Here is a 22,081-nt window from a genome sequence, read left to right as displayed (position 1 = left end):
CACAAATCCAAACCATTAATCAGAATTAATCATGAAAGTATGAGAAAAGCACACAGCCAGCCTGGGTGAGGGCAGCCTGTCACATAATCAGAACACATTAAAACCCCGGACATGACAATTTTTTTTTTGTAAAGGCTCAGGGCGGGGGTGTGTGTGAAGAAATAAGCAAGCATGTTTTAAAGATCAGAGACAATGTGTTCTTCAAATGAGTCTAAGTTAATGCCTCTTACCAGGTCAGATCAAGGGTGAAGAAATGAGAATTGGCCAAACACAAGAGCAATTTCCAGTTAAATAAAGAGCCAGATACTCTTTTCTTCTCTGACAACAAGAAAACCCACTGAGAGACAAGAAGGGTTGATCATTGATGCCAAAAATGTACTTTCCATTCTTTAAGGCTTACAGAATCTCTCCTTTCATCCATTTTTTTTTTTTTTTATTTCTTCTCATATCGCCATTCTCCATTTTTGTCAATGACCTTTCTTCCATCCAACTCAGCCTCCGCCTAATGGCCTGGAGAGGGCTTCTTCACAGGGTGGAGAGCTTTAGATCAGATCCCCCTCCTTCATTAGAGGGAAAAGTGAACAGTGTCTGTGTGCTGGGTGTTAATGAATGTGAAGAAAGATCTTTTTTTTTTTTTTTTTTTTTTGTATGTGTTTTACACATTATGTTCTTGACTCCTAGAGGTGCCACAATAAATTGCTGCGCTTCATTTACAAGGAGCCATAACAGAAGCAAAATGAAAATCTGGCGACAAATTGCTTCTCAGTCACCCTGGGTCAGGCTGTTGGGGCTAATGAGAAGAGGGGCTCTAATTTTGAACTCCTCCTCAACCCAGCCATTCCTGCATTAATGTTCGCTGTTGTAAATTGTAAAGTCAAATGAAGGAGGCACTGTTGAAAATTAACCAGTATTTTTATCCCTCGAGTGCCCAATAGAGCATATTTTGGCTTCTGTAGTTGCTCAGGGCTGCTCAACCTCCACCAGGGGTGCCAGCTCCTTCGACACACACACACCCCTCTCCAACACAACACAACCCTTCTGATTTCTTCTCCTTTTACTCCCAAGCTCACTTGTCACCTTCACAAAGGAAATTCAACCAGCCGAGCTATAGATTTTAAACAAGATCATATTGTGTCCTGAGGAGCCGTGTTGGAAACCAGCTTGTCTCTGAGTCCAGTTAACAAGATGCTGTCTGCACACAGGCATTTAAAACCCAGAGAATTATCCGATCAGCTTAGCGGTACTGCATACTTAACGATCGGTAATTGTGGGTGTAGAGGAAGAGCCGGTAAATCTCTGACCCAGTGAGACTGGAAGTGTGCTGTCACTGGAAGCTTAAAGAAGGATTTGAATTAGAAAATGAAAACTCAGGGCAGCACCTGCCTCTCACAAAATGCTTTCCTGACCCCCATATTTGCTGGTTTGCAATAACCAGTCCCAAGCAAAAGGAGCTTCTGGAAATGGGAAGATGTCTTACTAAGTAGGCAGGGTTTTTGATCCCACATAGATATCCAGTCAACAACTCAGACTTCACGGTTGCTGGGGATCGGGAGTAATGTGTTTTGAGTGAGTATTAATGAGACGTAGTTCCTCTTGTGTGTAATGGGTCTGTCCGGGTGCATTTGCCCATGGAATCACTACATAAAATACAAATTAACCACACTACCCTAGTCTAATCATTGTAATCAGTTCTGTTTTCATGTGTACATCACTGATCTATAAGGCTGTTGTAGTTCTTGTGTGTGGTTTAATTGCTTGTTTTTGCATATCTTGTGTGGTTGATGATGTTCTAGGAATCTTTTCCCCTAAAGGAGACTTTGTAAATTACTTTGTTTAGATGCTAATGATTGTATTTCATTAGTGGCCCTCTCATCCAGAATCATCTTTAAATGAATGAATATGCCATAATTAAAAATCTGAATTATGAATTACTTTGAAAGGAGACAACATTGTCCCGATTTCCCACTGCGACACAGTGTTATTTCAATTATGTAAATATGTTTAATCATTCCCCTTTTGTTTTTCTAATTATTTAATATTAATGTTGCTTTACTCCTTTATTGCTACAAGAAGGGATATGGCATCTTAAATGAGAGCACTTAGACAAGTGATACACAGATGACTAGATTAAAGCAGACATTTATCAGAATGCATAACCCATTTCAAAAACAAACATGCTATTAACATTCATACTAACATAGCAATGCTAGCTATAATTGCACTTCATGAATGTTTTGTCTGTACAAATCTAATGTATTCACAATGAAAAATTTCCAATTATTATCTTTTTCCTTATAGAAAGTCTCAGTGCCCTGATAAAAGTTTTGATTATCTTGAGGTATATATCTGAACTCATCATGAGACTATCATTTTTTTCTACAATATGGAAATTGCAGCTGTTCAAGTATGCGTAGACTTGATGAACTCAACTTTCATCACCCTGCATTCAAACCTTCAAAGTGTTTGCAATGGGAGTGGCGGTGTCCTTTTAAGTCCCCATCCTGTTTTGGTTTTGTTTTGTTTTGTTTTGTTTTGTTTTAACTCTCTTCCTGAAGTAGAAAAACTATTATGAAATACATTCCTGTTCACTGGCTCTTCACAAGCCTTCAAGCATCTTCACTTACCACAGAAGCAGGAACCCAGCTTTGAGAGGCCTGGAGGGTCAGTCTATGACAGTCAACTTTGTACTTCAGGCATCTTATTCAAACCAATTGCCAAAGCCTGGTTGGTCCTTTATAAAACATGGTATTGACTTCAATTTAGACATTTCTATTTTCATGTAGCTAGACTACACAGGAGTGTGTTCCTCCACCATTTAGTAATTTAGATACTTTCAATATTATTGCTAACTGACTCTTGAAGTATAAGTGCCTTAATTATGTTGGTTTAATATTTTGTGCTTAAATATTGTTATTTATAAACTAACAGTGGGAAATGCTACAACTTCCCCACGTTTCTTTCTTATTTCTTCACTACGGTATAAAATGCTCCAGTTATTTGACTGTTAGGTTTTATTAATGACTTTGTAACATTAATGCTATGATTTTTAAATATTTGGCATTTTTGAGCAAATTAAAGGAGTGAACAGTCTTTAAAGATTTTCTTTCTCAACTTCTCCTTTCCTAATTTAAACTCTTTGCTTTAGCAGTTATGAAAACAAGAATGAGAGTTTAATGCATCTAGTTATAACTCACAGAAATATACAAATTACTTTGCATATTTCATCATGGGTTACACTTACTAAATACTCAATGGGAAAAATCTATCATTTACTGTTATTCGTGCATACAATCTATTAAGAAAATTATACACACTATACTTTATTTAATATTTGTTTTATTTCTCTATTCTTGGGATATAAGTAATTACAGGAGAGCCTTCTATTTAGAAAATGTCTTGTAATTGACACCTAGAGCCACAGGTTATTCAAGCATAGCTATGAAATCCTCAAGTTCTATACTGGAAATGAGTTATGTAGTCTTTCCTTTGGTCAGCCACACAATTATTGCAGTGAACTTTGAATAATAGCCCATGTCCAGTTTTAATGATAAGTATTATTTTCTAATGATTTCTAATTAAAATTTATTAATTTAAAAATTTAGAATTTAAGTTATTTATTATTAGAACTTAATTTCTACATATTTCTCCACACATACAACTGAAAATCCTGAAACATCACAGGACTAACATAGAGGAAACCCAATTAATCCCTTGAAAGCAGTGTTTGAAGAGCAATAACACTGGCTTTGCCTGGCTCAGGGTTCTCTCAGTGCCAGGGGGTTCCACAGGAGGGAAATATATGAGATGTATGGGGAGTTGAAAATTCACAGAACTCTGCAGTTCAGCTTTTAATCATGATTCTACACAATTTCTTAAAATAGATGGTTAGGATTTTGTTCAATATTATTATCTGGGAGAAAGATGATGGGTATTGGAAAAAATCCATAACTGTATCATCAACTGAATCATTTGCCCTTTTCAATACAGGCTAGGATGAAGAGTAAAAGGAGATCTGGAAGAAAAGAAAAAAACATATTCTCTGGGAAGGCAGGATTTCTATTGCCAGAGACTGAGGAAGATGAGACTGAACAGTGGGAGGGTAGTGTGTCCAGGAAGCCAATCAAGACAGTTAATGTGTGTCTGGCTTAGAGACATCTGTTTATAAAACAGAAAGAAAATGGCTGCTTTTCACTATTTAAAGACAGCACAGATATGTAAACCTTCTCAGACTAACAACCCTAGAGACTTGATTCCAGTAGGTAGGTAGAGATAAGCAAAAACTATGTAGTGGGCTGAAGCCACACTCAAATCTAAACCTGGCAAGGCTCCTGCATAATGCTGTTGTCAAACCAAATCTGAGTATTAAATAGCCAGAGAATGGATCTGAACTTAAATCTTTAGAAAATCCCTCCCTCGTGGGTGCTAAATCCATGGAAAATGGCTTAGGAAAATGCAAGCTCATGCTATCCATCCCATGACAACTGAGGAAAAGCCAGTGTGGGCCAGTGACATCTAGATTAGTCACCAGGATGGAAAAGCAAGGTGAATGAGTTAATGAGTTTTCTTTGCTTCTTTCTGCCTACAACAACCAAAGAGCTTTTCTACAGCTTTTGGAATGCCACATTAATAAAATGATACTGAAAATTGAGCTTACTCTAACAGCATGTAATGTGTGAAAATGCTATAAGATTAGTGGGTGTAGGTTCTCGTGCACATTTTTGTATAATTACATGATAACTTTAAAAATCTCCCTTCAGCTTATATTTATTTTGGAAGAACTCAGGGTATCCTTTCATATGACTATTTATAATTTTCTTTCTTTCTCAAAATTATTTCTAATTTCTCTCCAGCTGTTGCTTCTTGACTATTCATCCCATCCCGAGTGTCCAGACGTCCCATTAGTTGCTATTAAAATTGATTCTAGAAACTATTTCTTATTTGATTTCATAAGAAATTGCCAGGTAACATTGCAGAGGGTGCTATACCACTGTGTGTGTCCTGTGATGCCATGTGAGGCTCAGCACCCAGCACTATGTTTCTAATGTTAGCATTCTAATAGGTAAGAACTGAAGATTCACTTCTCTCTAATAGCTTGTGGTGTCTAGCACTGTTTGTCTGCTTATTTAGATCATACCCTCCAGTGAAGTGACTGTTCAGATCTTTTACATGTTCCCAGCACCCACATGTTAGCTGACTACATGTGTTAGCTCCTACAGCCCTAGGAGACCCAAAGCCCTCTTCTGGCCTGTGTCGGTACTGCGTGCATATGGTACACAGACATACATGGCAGCATAACACCCATACAAATAAAATAAAAATAAAGGTTAAAAAATTTTAGAAGATAGTTTACTATGTGTATATTTAGCAAAACATGGTAGTATGAAAGAAAAAAATAAATGAAATGAACAGGTAGGATTTTATTCTCCCTGTTGGACTCTGAAATGTTTTATTCATTCTTATTCTACATGTAAAACACGTCAGTTCAAGGGGAAAAACTGAGTTCTATCTAGTCACTGCATCCACTTCACAATCTATAATCTCAAAATGATCTGAAATAAGACTTTTGTCACAGAACTAAAAGAGCCTGGACAAAGCGTTTACCTCCACAAGCTGCTAGATGAGGTATGTGGAGATGGAGGAAGTCAATGTGGAGCTTGGTCCAGTTAAAGGAAGGGAGGGAGAGAAGAAGAGAATAAAAATATATTCAAAATTTAAAATTCATTTGGTTTTAGAAATCTTTTCATGATTCCAAACCTCTATTTTTACTAAGAATACTGAATGAGCTTGAATCTTAGATTTTTTTTCAAACTTTCGATTCACCTTCAAAGGGAATATTTGTAATTTTTATATTTTACTTAATATGTGAAATGATTTCAAGAAGTAAAATGGACAGGTTGTTTATTTTGTTTATTCTTTCATTTATCTCTGAGCACTGAGAACAAGTGTCCTAAAGTCTGTTCATCTTTTCACGTAGCTTTGTTACTCTTTATTCTTGATGCATCACCAAAAGCATCATCATTAAATGGCTGACATGGCTTCACAAAGTTTATACCAAATACAAGAGTAGTGTGGTGTAGGGTACCAGTACCTACGGTGCTTTATGGTTGCCGTCTTATACTGCATCTATACAATGTCCTTGGCTTTGTTTCCAGGATCAGTACAGACCTATCCTCACATTGTACAACCAGCCATGCAATGCATATCATGATAAACAGAGATCGGAAGAAGCCAGTCCTGAACTTCAGGCAGATTCCCCATTTGCTGCTCCATCCATGGACACCTGAGCTGATCCTGTACCTTAGCTACTGCAGGAGCACTGCCAAAGACAGAGGCCTGGAAGTGTCTCTTTGATCCTGATTTCATTTTTAACAAGTGGCACTGGGGTTGCTGAATCCAATGGCAGTTCCATTTCTAGTTTTTGGGATAGATTTCCAGCCATGTTCCTTAGTAACTAAGCTGAATTTCATTGACACCCAAAAGTGTGTGAGAGTCCTCCTTCCTCGTTATCATATACTTGATAGTTTTGTTTTGTTTGGTTTTGTTTTTTTCACAATAGCTAGGCTGAGGAAGGTGGAATGATACCTTATTGTGGTTTAGATTTACAGGCTGGCGATCAGGGTTTTTTTTTTTCCCCATATACTTGTTGGCCTTTTCTATATCCTCTTTTGAGAACTGTCTGTTTAGGGTATTAACCCAACTTTTAACTGGATATTTTTCAACTGTTCTTTGAGTTCCTTGCATATTGTAGAATCAATCCCTTCTCAGATGAACAGCAAGCAAACATTTTCTCCTTCCTTTTTTTTCCCTCAAGCAAAATAATTTTATAAATAGAAAAGTAACAATCTGGTTTAAATGAGTAGGAATTTTAAATACCACAAACTATTATATAATTGAAAATACAAAAATACTATTTAGTCAAATTGAAACAATAGTTCAATCTAAAATGCTATGAAAACTGTTTGATACCCTATGAGCATATACAAGGGGAGGAGGTCCCCCTCAGTCACAGTCATAGGGGAAGGGAGTAAGGGGAAAATGGGAGGGAGGGAGGAATGGGAGGATACAAGGGATGGGATAACAATTGAGATGTAATGTGAATAAATCAATAAAAAAATATTTTTAAAAAGTAAGTAGCAAAGTTTTTCATGGTACATATCCCTTGGACTAGTGTTCTGATATAAGTGAGTATATACCGTTTGTCTCTTTTTGCTTCTGGGTGAACTCACTCATTATGATAATTTCTAGATCAATCCATTTGTCCACAAATTTTGGGAATTCCTTGTTTTTAATAGCTGAGTAGTATTCCATCGTGTAAATGTACCACAGTTTCTTAGTCCATTCTTCTACTGAGGGACACTTAGGCTGTTTCCATGTTCTGGCTATTATGTATAAAGCAGCTATGAACATGGTTGAGCATATGTCCCTGTTGTGTGGTAGGGCATTTTCTGGGTATATTCCAAGGAGTGGGATAGCTGGGTCTTGAGGAAGCCCTATTCCCATTTTTCTGAGAAAGCGCCAGATAGCTTTCCAAAGTGGTTGTACTAGTTTGCATTCCCACCAGCAATGAAGGAGTGTTCCTCTCTCTCCACATCCTCGCCAAAATCCCACAGGGTCCTGGAAACCTACAAGAAGAACTGGGCAGATCTGGGACCTGGGGTCTTCCTCAAACTAAGGCACCAGCCAAGGAGAATATAGGCATTAAACTTCGAACCCATACCAAGACCTAGCCAACAAACATGATATTCTCCACCGTTAAGTGGAGAGTGAGATCTGACTCTCACACGAACCCTGGTGCCCCTTTTCTGACCACGTCCCCTGGATGGGGAGGCCTGGCGGCACTCAGAGGAAGGATAGCAAGTTACCAAGAAGAGACTCGATATTCCAAGAGCATATATAGGGGGAGGAGGTCTCACTCAATCACAGACATAGGGGAGGGGAGAAGGGGGGAAGCGGGAGGGAGGGAAGAATAGGAGGAAACAGGGGAAGGGCTAACAATCGAGATGTAATATGAATAAATTAATTTTAAAAATGTAAAAAAAATAAGTAGCATTAGTGCAAACAGCAATATGAATACTATGAAAATAATCTAATGTTTAGGTTGATCTCATTTTCTCCTCTCTTATAGGCCCTCTTAACTGTGTTGTTCCTTTGCTATAAACAATCTGTGCCGTATCTGTTTGCATGTGTAGAGACACATGTTTCAGGTATATGTGCCCTTGAGGAGGCTGAAGGTTAGTAATGGGTGTCTTCCTCTATCACTTTCTACATTGCTGTTTGTTTATTTGTCTGTCTGTCTGTCTGTCTGTCTGTTTGTTTGTTTGTTTGTGAGAGACAGGGTCTCACTATGCAGCTCTGGCTGGCCTAGATTTTACAATGTAGACCAAGTTGACCTCAAACTCACAAAGATCCATCCACCTCTGCCTTCTGGGCCAACATGCTTGAGATGCCCCAGGGGTCCTCTTGTCTTTACCTGCCCTGCCTACCCAGCTCAGAGGTTACAGGCACATACCACTGTGCCTCCTTTTTACATTGGTGCAGAGGATTCAAACACAAATCTTCACGCACTTCCCTTACTGAGCCATCTACCCAGGCCGGATTTTTTGTTTTCTATAATTCCATTTCTTGTTTCAGCCTTTGTTGTCTGTGCACTTTGCACAAGTGTTCTAGGGTTTTCTTCTAGTACTCTCCTCAGCTTTGAGTCTTATTATCTGGGAGCTGAGGCAGGAGAATATGAGGTTAAAGCCAGCGTGAGCTACATAGAAATGTGAAGTTCTGCAACGCTAAGTGGTTAGCCAAGTCAGAGAGCCAGAAGTGGCTCTGGCTTTTCACTGGTGTTCCTTTCCCCATACCCTCTACTGTCATCATAATTATTCTACCTTAAATGTTAGAATTTATTTGAAATACTTTATAGCACAAAAGTGTGAAAGTAGATTAACTTCTGTGGGGTTGCATCCACATTCTGGCTTTTTTTTTTTTAAGATGGGCTTATATTTGTTTGCAAAGTCAACTATGTTAAAAATTATTGCTTATTCCATAATAAAAGATTAATCATTATAATTTTTAAAACAAGAAACATATACATTCTCCAGGCTGTGTATTTATATTGTGTGACAATGGGTCAATTACTTAACTCCTTACTTTTCAGATCTATAATATCAAAGAACAATAATCATGTCTTGCTAGGGCAACTTCTTGGGTTTAAATGGGACATTATTAGGCATTCTGCCCAATGTCTGGCAGCAAACAGTACAACCAATGTTGATCCAAGGGTGGTGGTGGTGGAGGAGCTTTTTATTTTTTGTTTTTGTTTGTTTTTTTTTTTTTTTTTTAATGTTGTAAGGACTGGAAATTGAACATAGGAATTTATGCAAGGCAAGTACTCCTCCACTGAGCTACAGCCCTAGCCCTTTCACTTTTTTGTCTTGTTCTCAACGAAATGATTAACCTCCACACAACAGTATATGTTTTAGTAAATCTTGAGAAATAAGGATATAAAAGTAAGCCAGGCATGGTGGCACATGCCTTTAATCCCAGCACTCAAGGAGGCAGAGGCAGACAGAGCACTGTGAGTTCGAGGCCAGCATGGTCTACACAATGATTCCAGTACAGCCAAGGCTACACAGAAAAGCCCTGTCTCAAAACAAAACAAAACAAAAAGTGGGTTGTTCTATTGGGAGGTCTATGGTACTCTATATAAAAATACATAGAGAACTTAGAGTCATTGAAGATTCTTTCAGCAGAGACTAAAACATCAAAGTAGGAAGTCTAGGAAAATTACTTCAGAGACATGTCTGGAATACATTAGAGATGGTTGTAAAAACTCTGACTAGAAAGACATTTCCCCCTTCCTCCAACCACTACTAGTATAATTAAATTGACAAGTATGGACAAATACAAACATTCATACATAAAAGATTGTCTTAATTTTTCAGTTAAAGTTAACTCATAAAAATTCTTGCCTTTAGTAATTGATCCACGAAAGTCTTTGTGGAACAAAAGGATGGACAAGCAATCAAAGAAACATAAAGAATCAAATGCAATTTTGAAGATGGCCTTGATTTAAGAATGCAATTTCCACGAGAATGTAGAAATACAATATAAAACTAGAATACTGATACTTCAAAATAATCTCTAGTTTAATAACTTTTATAAAACTCACCTTATAGTAGAATTGGAAGATTTAGACTTCTTTAACCTAGAATTTTTCATCATTTAAGCATGAGGACCATAGGTATTATAGTTTCATGTCTGCAGATAAAAGCAAACACATAATTATTTTCAAGTCGGTATGAATTCATTGATGCTTTTAAATAAATTGGTATATATAATGGTAACACACGCACACATTAGAAGAGTGTGCACGAACACTTATTTAAAACCATGTAATTTAATTAATCCACATACAATGACCAATATTTTAACAAATTCAAGGATCTTTTGTGATAAATTCAGGGCCACCTACGAGATAGGAACATCTAAGTTTTCTTATATAATAATACTATCTTCAGAAGTATCAAGGGTACTTATCACTGCAAAACTGTGAAAAGAATGAAAAAGAAAACAAAATTCTCTTTTCAATATAGTGAGACTATTAAGAAAACCCACAGGCAATATGGTGCTTGTAGTTCCTTTCAAATCGCAAGATTTTTCACCTACCACCCTGTTCTCATTGCACCTTCCATCAATATTTATTCTAGGAACCAATTGAGAATCTGAGGATCGTCTATTTTATTCATTCTCTTGACATTTATTTTGAGCTTAATATGTGCCAGGCACAGATAATGAGCTAACGGGCCCCAGTCCTTTCCGCGCAGAGATTACATTCTAGAAGAAACAGACAACACTCCAATGATAATGCAAACAAATGCTTCTGGAGGTGCCAGGAGGGAGACGTGTGGGCCACTATATGCAAAGCACGGGAGCCAGATAGTTTCACACTGGGAGCTGGACTGGGTATTCTAGTTAAAAGGTAACCATTTTTATAGCAAATATTACCCCCGACTCTCTTTGCTTTACAGTGGGTTCTTTTACCTAGGGCACCAGTGAAATCTCTTCCTTCCACTCCACTGTCTCCTTCTGGCTGCTCAGGAACCTTCCTTTGTGCTGTTTGGTTCACAGAAGAACAGGAATCTTATGAGAAAGAGGAGAGTCAAGTTTGTGCAGCCAGTAGTAACTGAAGTTTTCAAATACAGACAGCTAAGTGTCGTGCCCCACCAATGGGAGACTAGGTGGCCACTGTGGAAATAAAGTACTTGTCATATTCCAGAAAATTAACAGTAAATACAGTTTTTGTTTAGCCTTAATGAGAAGTTCTGCAGGTGAAGGCTGCACCAACACAAACACAGATGCTCTTCCTCTTAACATGGAACCAGCAGGCCTAGTCCTTTCTCTCAACACCACGCAACCCTTCTCTCCCATTTTGTCTTCTTTCATACGTTACCACCTGCCCAGATGAGAAAGATCTTTTACACACTCTCAAGAAATGCATTAACCAGAAACCTCGTGGCTAAACATAATCCAAGCATTTGTTTCTTTTTCTAATCCACACCATGGCCCAATGTGGATTACAGGGCCCTGTTAGGCAACCATCCTTCAATCTCAGGAATTCAAGTTTGTGCACAGAGGGACTCAATTCTCACTGAAGGCATCCTGTGGGAACCTAAGCAGTTACATACCACAGAACATCACTGTGAACAATGTGTCCTCAATGTAAGGACCGTTTTATGCTTACTTTCTTTACAATAAGCTAGGCTGTTGGGATGTTTGATTGACAGCTGCTGTCAGACTCTGGGTTTAGCTACTTTGAGTAGGAAGCAGCCCATTTGGGTGGCCAATGAACTGCCACTGTGGTAACCTGGCTGCTTTGAATGTTACAGGGACCCTTTGAAGAAGCTATGCTCCAGCTGCAAGAATGCTCCAGCCTCTGCTTCTGGGTGTGTCTCCTTCTGTGTCCAGAGGTCTTGGGACTGCTCACATTTATTTGAACCTATATCAAAGGGAGACAAGCTGAGTAACCTCCCAGTGGCCTCACCTACAGCAGCGCTTAGGTTAGCTCAAAATCTTGTAGAGAACTGTCCTCAATTAAATCAAAGGGAGAAAGAATGTGGAAGCTATGCTCTGGGGCGCACAAATTATAATCCTATATGCCACACACACGTCACGTCCCCTTCTGCTAATGTTCAAGATATGTCCTACACTTTTAGGGTTAATCTTGGATGTTTCCCTCCAATAACTACACAACACACACACACACACACACACACACACACACACACACACACACACTGCAACACTGGACTCCTAACACAGACTCCTCTCAAGTAGTTTTTGCCTGCTTGTGGTTTTGTATCATGGATGCAATGCACTGAGCCTGCAGATGAAGACGAGAAGGAAACTGTAGAGTGGTTACACTAGGAGGAAGCTAGAGAATTCCAAGAAACGATGGAACGCAGACGCCATGGTAGCCAAGAACGGCAGCAGAGGGATGGAGAAGGCAAGAGATAGCAGAGAAAGCTGGTAGTGCAGAAGACATAACTGCCACTCAGCCTTTTGTGACAATGCCAGTTTTATTTTATGGCCACGCATCTTCAATAAATGGTTCCTGGTCTCATCAAAGAACGGGAAGAGAAGTCTAGTGGTTGATACAGGATGCTTTACAATCTAAAATGTGGAAGATAATTATTTTGACATGCATTCGATTTTATAAATTCAGCCACACCACTTCAAACCATCTACAAGAGAGGATAAATAATGCTAAGCCTTATTGCTTGGCTCTGGGTGTAGTGGATGTAAACATGTTTTTGTTTTGATCCAAAGAGTGGGGTATGGAACAGACTTGTGATAGAACAGGTGATGTTTATCCACTTAGAAGTCAAACCACTTCACCGGGGGGCTTGGTTTTTGCCACTTGAAACACATCCTAGTACAGACTCTGAGAGGAGGTATGTGTGTGTGTGTGTGTGTGTGTGTGTGTGTGTGTGTGTGTGTGTGTGTGTGTGTGTGTGTACATACATATATACATTCAAAATAGGAGGCTGGGGCTTTTTGGGTCTTGGTACTGTTTGGCTGTTCATTGCTCCACTTCAAGATGTTCCAAGAGTGAAATGCTCCAGCAAAGGCTTTGAAACTTCAGGCTCAGGCTGAGGCTCCAGGTTCTGGCTGCTGTTTCAAGTTCCAGCAGCAGCTTTGGTGGAATTGCTGGTCTGCTGAAAGCTTGCCAACTACACCAGGGGAATCACTCCAAGGAACTGAATTCAACAAGGTCTATTTCTCCTGTTCTCATTAACCTCTCTTCTCTCCTATCTAAGGTAGGTAGATTGGAAAGGAGGTACAAGCATTAAAGAACCCCGAATGAAGTATGTGGGTTTCTGCATCTGTTTCCTCAGCTTCTGAATAAAGCCTCTAAGAAGACAGTATGGTAGGGTCCCGTCTTGCAAGCATAGCAGACTTTCATCAATAGTGACAGGTGTTGGCTCTCTCCCATGGGGTAGGTCTCAAATTGGGCCACCCATTGGTTGACCATTCCCTCACTCTCTGCTCCATCTTTCCCCTACACTTCTTGTAGGCAAGACAAATTTTAGGTCAAAAGTTTTATGTGTGGGTTGGTGGCCTCCTCCACCCACTAGAAGTCTTACCTGACAACGGGAGGTGTCGACTTCAGGCTCTTTGAGTCCCACTGCTAGGAGTCTCAGCTAGAATCATCTTCATAGACTTTCAGGAACCTCCTCTGTGCCCGTGATGGGCTCCCCACCAATTCCCGTTCTTTTTCCTAGTCCTCCCCTGACCCTACCATCCTTACCCCTGCTCTCCCCACATCTGATGCCCACCTGCATTACCCTCCCCACCCAGTTCCCTCTTCCATCTGTTTCACATGTCTATTTATTTTCTCTTCTGAATGAGACTCAAGCATCTGTTGGGCCCTTCTTATTAGCTTCATTGGGTCTATGGATTGTAGCATGGGTTCTCCTGTACTTTATGGTTAACATCCACTTATAAGTGAGTACATACCATGAGTGTCTTTCTGGGTGATATTTTATAGTTCTGTCTATTTGCCTGAACGTTACATGATGTCTTTGTTTTTACTAGTTGAGTAGTATTCCATTGTATAAATGTACCAAATTTTCTTTATCCATTTTTCAGGAGAGGGACATCTAGGTTGTTTTCAGTTTCTCTCTATTACAAATAAAGCTGCTATGAACATAGTTGAACAAATATTCTTGTTGTATGATGGAGCATCTTTTGGGTATATGCCCAGGAGTGGTACAGCTGGGTCTTGAAGTAGAGCTATTCCCAGTTTTCTGAGAAAGCATCTGATTGATTTCCAAAGTGATTGTACAAGTTTGCACTCCCACCAGCAGTGAAAGAGTGTTCCCCTTGCTTCACATCCTCAACAGCATGTGCTGTCACTTGAGTTTTTGATCTTAGCTCTTCTGATGGGTGTAAGATGAAATCTCAGAGTCATTTTGATTTGCATTTCCCTGATGACTAAGGAAACTGAGCATTTCTTTAAGTGCTCCTTGGCCATTCGAGATTCCTCTGTTGAGAATTTTCTGTTTAGCCCTGTATCCCATACTTAATTGGGTTATTTGGTTTGTTGGTGTCTAATTTCATGAGTTCTTTATATATTTTGGATATTAGGCCTCGGCTAAATGTAGGGTTGGTGAAGATCTTTTCCCAGTCTGTAGGCTGCCATTTTGTCCTATTGACAGTGTTCTTTGCCTTGTAAAAGCTTTTCAGTTTCATGATGCCCCGCTTATTAATTGCCAATCTTAGTATCTGAGATGTTGTGGCTCTGTTCAGGATATTGTCTCCTGTACCTATGGATCTATTTTCATTCTTCTACATGTAGACATCCAGTTAGAACAGCACTATTTCTTTTTCTTTTCTTTTTTTTTTTTTTTTTTTTTTTTCATTGTATGGTTTTTTTTTTTTTTTTTTTTTTTTTTTGGTCAAAAATTAGATGTTCAGTAATTCGTGAGTTTATTTCTGGGTCTTTAACTCAATTCCATGGATCAATCTGTCCGTTTTTATTCCAATTCCATGTGGTTTTTCTTACTATTATTCTGTAGTACAATGTAAAATCAGGGATGGTGATACCTCCAGAAGTTAAATGTAAAGAATTGTTTTAGTTATACTTGCTTTTTATTTTTCCATATAAAGTTAAGAATTGTTCTTTCAAGGCCTGTAAAGAATTGCATTGGCATTTTGATGGAAATTGCATCGAATCTATAGATTGCTTTTGGTAAGATGGCCATTTTTATTATTTTAATCCTACTGATTCATGAACATGGGCTTCCCATCTTCTGATATCTTCTTCAATTTCTTTCTTCAAAGACTTGAAGTTCTTGTTAGTTAGGTTTTTCACTTGCTTAGTAGAGTTATACCAAGATATTTTATATTATTTGTTGTTATCTTAAAGGGCATTGTTTCCCTAATTTCTTTCTCAGCTCAGTAATCGTTTGTATAAAGGAAGGCTACTGATTTTTTTTAGCTATTTTTTTTATCCAGATACTTTGTTTAAGGTATTTATCAGCTATAGGAGTTCTCTAGTAGAGTTTTAAGCGTCACTTATGTATACTATCATATCATCTATGAACAGTGATATTCTGACTTCTTTCTTTCCAATTTGTAGACTCTTGATCTTTTTTAGTTGTCTTATTGCTCCAGCTAGGATTTCAAGTACTATATTAAACAGATATTAAGATAGTAGGCAGCCTTGTCTTGTCCCTGATTTCAGTGAAACTGCTTTAAGTTTCTCTCCATTTAATTTGATGTTGGCCATTGGCTTACCATATATTCCCTTTATTGTGATTAGGTATAAAACTTGTATTCCTGATCTTTCCAAGACTTTTAACATAAAGGAGTACTGGATTTTCTCAAATGCTTTTCAGCATCTAATGAGATGATCAGGTGGTTCTGGTTTTGGTTTCATCAGAGTCCATACTAAGATGTTCATTAGCTGGCAAAGACCATGCCCTCATAAGATGCAGTTCCTCTTTTAGTGGACAAACACCATGTGTCCTCTCACAAATCTGTTTCAAGTGGACAAACACCACACATCATCAAACAAGTCTGTTTCACATCCCACACTTGGCATCAAAACAGAAACATATTTACATCTACTACATGTGTTTTTTTCTTCCCATATGTTTATATGGTAGATTACATAGATGGATTTCCATATGTTGAACCATCCCTGCATCCTTAGGATGTAGCCTAGCTGATCATGGTGGATGTTTCTGATGTGTTCCTGGATTCGAATTCTGAATATTTTATTGTGTATTTTTGCATCAACGTTCATATGGAAAAATTGTCTGAAATTCTCTTTCTTTGTTGAGTCTTTGTGTGTTTTGGTGTCAGGGTGACCATGGTCTCATAGAATGAGTTTGGTAGTATTCCTTCTGTTTCTATTGTGTGGAACAGTTTGAGGAGAATTGGTATTATCTTTTCTTTGAAGGTCTGGTAGAATTCTGCACTGAAACCATCTGGCCCTCAACTTTTTTTTTTTTTTTTTTACTCTTTTAGTTAGGAGACTTTTAATAACTGCTTCTATTTTCTTACAGATTATCAGTGTATTTTGATTGTTACCTCATCTTGATTTAAGTTTGATAAGTGGTATCTATCAAGAAAATTGTCCAGCCAGGTAGGGTGGTGCATGCCTGTAATCCCAGCACTTGAGGAAGCAGAGGCAGGTGGATCTCAATGAGTTTGAGTCTAGGATGGTCTACAACACAAGTCCAGGACAGCCAAGGCTACACAGAGAAACCCATCTTGAAAAATAATGTCCATTTCATTTAGATTTTCTAATTTTGTGGAGTATAGGTTTTTGAAGTAAGACATAATTTTTATTTCTTCAGTGTCTGTTACTATGTCCCCCTTTTCATTTCTGATTTTCTTAATTTGGATACTGTCTCTCTGCCTTTTGGTTAGTTTTACTAAGGGTTTGTCTAACTTGTTGCTTTTCTCAAAGAACCAGCTCTTGATTTTTTTTTTTTTTGATTCTTTGTATTATTCTCTTTGTTTCTAATTTCTTTATTTTAGCCCTGAGTTTGATTTTTTTTTTTCCATCTACTCCTTTTGGGTGTGTTTGATTCTTTTTCTTCTAGAGCTTTTGGGTGTGCTTTTAAATTGTTACTATGGGATCTCTTAAATTTCTTTATGAAGACATTTAATATTATAAACTTTCCTTTTAACATTTATTTTATTGTGTCCCATAAGTTTGAATATGTTATGCCTTCATTTTCTTTGAATTCTAGGAAGACTTTAATTTCTTTCTTTACTTCCTCCCTGACCCAGAGACCATTAAATAGAGAGTTGTTCGGATTCCATGTATTTGTAGGATTTCTGTTGTCTCTGTGGTTGTTGAAGTCAAGCTGTAATCTTTGGTGATCTGATAAGATGCAATGGTTTTTTGTTTTGCTTTTTTACAATTTCCTTATATCTGTTGAGGCTTCTTTTGTGACTAACTGTGAGGTCAATTTTGGAGAAGGGTCTATGAGATGCTGAGAAGAAGATATATTCTTTTATGTTTGGATGGAATGTTCTATAGACATCTGTTAGGTTCCATCCATTAGTTTCATTATTTCTTTGTTTAGTTTCTGTCTCAATCACCTGTCCATTGGTGAGAGAGGGGCGTTGAAGTCTCCCATTATTGGGTTCTAAGTGTTAGTAATGTTTCTTTTATAAATACGGGTGAACATAGATGTTCAGAATTAAGACATTCTCTTGATGGATTTTTCCTTTGATGAGTATGAAATGTCCTTCCCCATCTCTTTTGATTAATTTTGGTTGAAAGTCTATTTTTATTAGATATTAGAACGGCTACTACATCTTGCTTCTTGGGTTCATTTACTTGGAAAATCATGCTGAGGTATGTTTCTTGCATGCAGCAGAATGATGGATCCTGTTTTTTGCATCCATTCTCTTAGCTTGTGTCTTTTTATTGTGGAATCGAGTCCTTTTTTATGTTGGGAGATATTAATGACCAATAATTATAAATTCCTGTTATTTGATATTGGTGATATTAGAGAGACAGAGAGAGAGAGAGAGAGAGAGAGAGAGAGAGAGAGAGAGAGAGAGAGATTTCTTTTTTCTTTTTTCTTTGCTTGTGAGGAATTATTTGTCTCCTGAGTTTTCTTGGATATAGTTAACCTCCTTAGGTTGGAGTTTTCCTTCTAGTATTTCCTGTAAGGCTGGATTTGTGGACAGATATTGTTTAAATTTAATTCTGTCTTGGAATATCTTGTTTTCTCCTTCTATGGTGACTGAGAGTTTTTCTAGGTATAGTAGTCTAGGTTCACATCTGTGGTCTCTTAAAGGCTAAAAGACATCTGTCCAGGCCCTTCCAGCTTTTAGGGTCTCTGTTGAGAAGTCAGGTATAATTCTGATAAGTCTGCCTTTGTAAGTCACTTGGCATTTTCCCCTTACATCTTTTAATATTCTTTCTTTGTTCTATGGATTTAGTGTTTTGATTACTATGTGGCAGGAGGGTTTTCTTTTCTGGTCCGATCTAGTTGGTGTTCTGCATGCTTCTTGTACATTTGTAGGCATCTCTTTCTTTAGGTCGGGGAAATTTTCCTCTCTGATTTTGTTGAAAATATTCTCTAGTTTGCAAGGAAAGCTGAAGACAAAGCATCCGCACCTGGGAGCTCAGGGTAAACTCTCAGCAAATCTGCCACTCTAGAGTTTGGAACGATCACATGCTCTTCTTACAGAGGACCTGGGTTTGGTTCCCAGCACCCACATTGCAGCCCACAACTGTTAACTCCAGTCCCAGCGCCTCTTATGTGTCTTATGTGGTGGTGAATGTTATGCTCAGAAGACAATTTGTTGTGTTGAAAAGACTCGTAAAAACAAAATTGCTTTTAGCTTGTAAGCCCTAAGGAAGTTTGCTCTGACTCAAATGTACTCTGTCAGCTAACTTGCCCAGGGTGACGACTGCCAAGTACAGCTGGGCTATTCTTAAAAACTGCTGATTGTGGCCTGGAGAGATGGCTCAGAGACTAAGAGTGCAGCCTGCTCTTCCAACGATCCTGAGCTGAATTCCCAGCAACCACATAATGGCTCACAACCATCTATGATGAGATCTGGTGTCCTCTTCTGGTGTACATGCAGGCAAAATACTGTGTATATGTGATAAATAAATAAGAAAGAAAATATTTTCTATTCCTTGGAGCTGGGGCGCTTTACCTTCTTCTATTCCTATTATTCTTAGGTTTGCTCTTTTCATACTATCCCAGGTACCCTGGATGTTTTGTGTCAGGAATTTTTTAGATTTAACATGTTCTTTGTTATATCAATTTCTTCTATCGTATCTTCTACACCTGAGATTCTTTCTTCCATCTCTTGAATTCTTTTGATGATGCTTCCATCCTTTGTTTCTGTTCTTTCCTAGATTTTCCATCTGCAGGATTCCCCTTGTTTATATTTCATTTATTTCTCTACTTCCATTTTCAGTTCTTAAACATTTTATTCATTTCCTTTACCTGCTTCACTGTGTTTTCCCATATTTCTTGAAGGGGTTTATTCTTTCCCTTTTTAAGGGCCTCTATCATTTTTGTAATGTTGGATTTAAGGTCTTCTTCTTCTGTCTTAGGCTATCCAAGGCTTACTGCAGTAGAATAGCTGAGTTGTGGTAGTGTCATATTGACATGATTCTTGTTGATTGTGTTCTTACACCAGCCTTTATCCATCTGGCTGCCCTTGATGTTTTCCAAATGTTCCTGATGCAGGACTCCTCAGTGAGTCATGCAGAACCTTCTGCCTGACATTGGAGCTCAGGGAAAAGCCCACTGCTCACCTCTAACCTGAATGTTTCTGGGGTCCTGCAGGCCTCTACTGGGTGTGCCCCAAGTAGAACAGGCAGTTAGGGAATAGGTGGACAGGGCTCTTTGATAAATGTTGCTTGGGCCCCCACAGGTCTCCTCGGGATGTCAGGTGTTGGGGTTGGGGACAAAATACAGCTTGCCTGTGGTGGCTATACCCCAGGTGGATCAGGCATGTAGGGATAGAAAGAATTTTATCTTATAATCTTATTACAAATATTTTTATTGATTAGCTGTATTTATTTATTCACTTTACATCCAGAACGCAGCTCCCTCACTCCTCTCCTCTCACTCCCACCCTCTTTCCCCTTTCCCCTTCTTCTCTTCAGAAAAGGGGAGCTCCCCCTCCCTATACCTACCCACCCTGGCACATCGGTGTAGAAACAGGACTAAACACATCCTCTTCTACTGAGGCCAGACAACACAGGCCAGCTAGTGGAAAGTGATCTAAATGCAAGCAGCAGAGTCCATGTCAGAGATAGCCCTCATTCCACTTGCTTGGGGACCCACATGAAGATCAAGCTGCCCATCAGTTACGTATGTGTCAGGGGCCTAGGTGCAGTCTATGCATGCTCTTTGGTTGGTGTTTCAATCACTGTAAGCTTCCAAGGGCCCAGGTTAGTTGACTCTGTTGGCCTTCTTGTAGAATTTTTGTCCCCTCTGGGTCCTTCTATCCTTCCTCCAACTCTTCACAAGACTCCCCATAATGTTTGGCTGTGAGTCTTAGCATCTTTTTGGATCTGCTGCTGGATGAAGCCTCTTAGAGGACCGTTTTGAGACAGATCTTTCTACAACAGATGCACAATGATAAAACATGCATAGACCCTTCACTCAGAAATTAATAGTATAATGTGACAGATGACATTTAAACAACCAAAATTAAAGCAATGATTATTTTATTATTAAATAACTAAAATATTTATGTGTTGTAGAAAAAAACACAGGTAAGGAACTTTCCTATTTAAGACCCTGGAATTGTTAAATATTCTTCAAGGATTTGGATGGAATCCCAATGATAAGGAGATATTTTGAAAATGGAGTACATTTCTTCAAAGCCCACTCGTCTCTAATTGATCTCTATAATAGGATGGAAAGCTCAATTTCACACGATTAAGAGAACAAAGGAGAAACTCCAAAGTCCATTTAGACCACCACTGAGGTGATGTAAAGGCACAGAGAATAACACCATGGAGAACTGACTTATAAATCTCAGTAGTCTTTCCTTTAAGAAAGGAGAATTTGAGTGCCACTCACTATTGCCCAAGTTATAAAATTTACTTAAAGATGGTAAGTGAGATTAACTTTGAGTTTCCATCACTCAATGGAATTACTGGAACCAAAGAAGCTTGCGTGCAGAAGCAGATGTGTCAAAGCACTCACCTGGTAAAGTGTGTCCCCTGAGCATCAACATCTGAAAGGTGGCAGGCGTGCAAAACTCAGGACCCTGCCCCAGACTTGCTGAATATGAATGTCACTTTAATAAGATCCTAAGTGACCTGTATGTGTATTAAACTTTCAGGTGCACCTGGGGGAAGAAATAAAATTCATATTTTAATTGAAATTTGGGGTAGTATTTCCAATATCTACAGAGAGTTACAGTCCCCAACATGTATATCTTGCTTCAAAATACCATTTTGGATTTGATGGTTCCTCTCTGCTATGAAATGGAATACGGGTTCCCTGTACAGATAAACAGTGGCTTTGTTAAAGTAAGCTAAATTCAAGCATTTCTAAAAACATGTGCCCATGTGCAATTTTTGAATTCTTCAAATAAACAGGAGCAGGCATACACAAATTAACAAAATCGGACAGAAGTGCTTTCACTCAGAGTGGTTTCTAAGCTCAAATACTGGGTACACTTCAATGCCTGCCATGTGTCAATTATAGGGGTGTTCTTCCATGGTTAAAAGGCCAGAGAAAAATTAACTCAGAAATTAACAAATGCAAGATTCCATAGGCATTTGTGGCAATAAGCACAACAGCATCAAGTTAATGGAGGCATCAGGATTTCACTTGAAGAACATCCCCTGTTGCTGCCATGTGAAAGAAAGGAGAGACCTCTGTTCCTAGGGAAGAGAAAGCCCAAGGCCAGCAGTCGCCCTTCATCTTCAGGCAGACAGCTCCTTCATCCCACCTCGAATAGTGATGGATAATCAGGTCGGCAGTGCAGATTCATCTGTGCAGGCTTTTTACCGTTCCTCCCAACCATCACCTTGTCGGTTGAGCTACCCTTGCTAAAGTGACACATCTTTTTAATT

At 38.7% G+C, this 22,081-nt stretch overlaps 1 long non-coding RNA gene across 1 annotated transcript; it reads right to left on the bottom strand.

Moving 5' to 3' along the window:
- Positions 1–10,123: 10,123 nt before the first annotated feature.
- LOC127196220 (uncharacterized) lies at positions 10,124–21,345 on the bottom strand. Its single transcript, XR_007831459.1, has 3 exons — positions 21,204–21,345; positions 11,032–11,130; positions 10,124–10,248 (listed from the first exon to the last, which is right to left on the bottom strand). It is a non-coding gene; the product is annotated as an uncharacterized LOC127196220 (long non-coding RNA).
- Positions 21,346–22,081: the final 736 nt, after the last annotated feature.

This window comes from Acomys russatus, chromosome 1, assembly GCF_903995435.1.
Source record: "Acomys russatus chromosome 1, mAcoRus1.1, whole genome shotgun sequence".
Lineage (NCBI taxonomy): Eukaryota > Metazoa > Chordata > Mammalia > Rodentia > Muridae > Acomys > Acomys russatus.
The sequence above is the reverse complement of the archived record's forward strand: the minus strand, read 5'-3'. Positions and strand labels throughout refer to the sequence as shown.